Below are 1567 nucleotides of genomic sequence, written 5' to 3' on the forward strand. Positions count from 1 at the left end.
GACTAAAGCTAGCATATGAAGTAGGTGATATCCAAGAAACATCAAAAATTAAATTTATAGCAATTCGTATCAGGTGGTTTTCAAGTATTTTAGGTGTTGTCAATATACTAGTAACTCACCAGCTCATTATTGGGGATTTTTGTTTTTTTGATGCAACATGTAAAACAAAATCTGATTCAACATATATTTAGAACGACTGGATCCACGAAATTATGAACCCACAATTAGGGGATATGGGAATTAATTGGGGGATATTGAATAAAACAAAAAAGGATCATTTTGAAGTAAATTGAAAGAACCCCTTATCCATATATTATTTGCAATGGCTAAACTTCCCTTGTATTGTAATTAATTTTAAATTTTTTTAAAAATAATTTTTTGAAATTTTGAAATTTATTCTTTGATTTTTTTGTTCTTCTCAGAGTCGGCATGGTGTTTTAAAAAAAAGACTTAAAAAATTTTAAATTTACGTAAGAAATTAAAAAATAAAAAAAATCACCCAATGACCCTGCTGCTGCTGAGGATTTACTTTCGTCAATCATTGGAGTAGTTAATCTCTAGCTGGATGTTTTTTGTCCTGCTCAGTCGGGAGAGTTTGTGGCTTGTTCGCCACTCCCACCCTTACTCAAGCCAGACGGAGGGATACTCCATATAGCTTTTTGCACGGTTTGGAGGCGTCTTGTCTCAAAGGTTGCTGCTCAATCTGTGGATAAAGAAATGTGTGCGTACCTGATAGATGTAGAATACACCCTATTTATTATCTATTGTTTATGCTTTCTTTGCTATTTTTCTTGTAAATTATGTACTTTATGTTTGTTTTTGAGTGTTTAGCTACTTTGGAGTCATGCAGAGAAAAAGGAGAAAAAATCATCCAAAACTGCATGTGTAGGGTAAAATTATCATTTTACCAGGAAAACAATATTGGGATCCGAGCCAAAGTTAAGGGGAAACTCTCTTCTGGAAGAGTACTAAAGACAGGCCAGCTGTGGTTAAGGGGTTGGCAATCAGGATGGCCCTTATCTAATAACAAGGTGCCCTGATCTAACCTTACTTGTATACCTTCGAGAGATATTTCTCTCATTCATTTCTCAACCATTTATATCTGAAATTGGGAAAGGAGAGCAGCGGCTGCTGCTGTTGTTCCGAGAAATTGAAAGAGGATGATTCTGAGCCAAGAGAAGAAGATGAGAAAGAGATGGACTTCCTGAAACTGTTGAGTTGTGTTTTCCATGGATTTATGGTGGTTCTGCTGCGGTGGATTGAATCTGAGAAAGAACTGATGCTGGGTTTGAAGAATTTATGGGTTCTGGTGATTGGTTGTTGTGAATGATGGGGTTTGAAATGGATCGAATTGATCAGAGAAGAAATGGGTTCTGTTGTTGTTGATAAATTGAGAAGATGATGAAGCTTCTGCTGCCATTGAATCAACAAGAAGCAAGGATTTGAAGGTGGTCTTGTTGATACTAAATGAATGAGATGAATGTGTAGGTTTTTGAATGAATGGGAAGTGAAGGCAGGCCTGAAATTGGTCGGGGAAAGACCGAGAAACAAACATAACTCAGCCGCA

Source organism: Papaver somniferum, chromosome 8 (genome assembly GCF_003573695.1).
Source record: "Papaver somniferum cultivar HN1 chromosome 8, ASM357369v1, whole genome shotgun sequence".
Taxonomy (NCBI): Eukaryota; Viridiplantae; Streptophyta; class Magnoliopsida; order Ranunculales; family Papaveraceae; genus Papaver; species Papaver somniferum.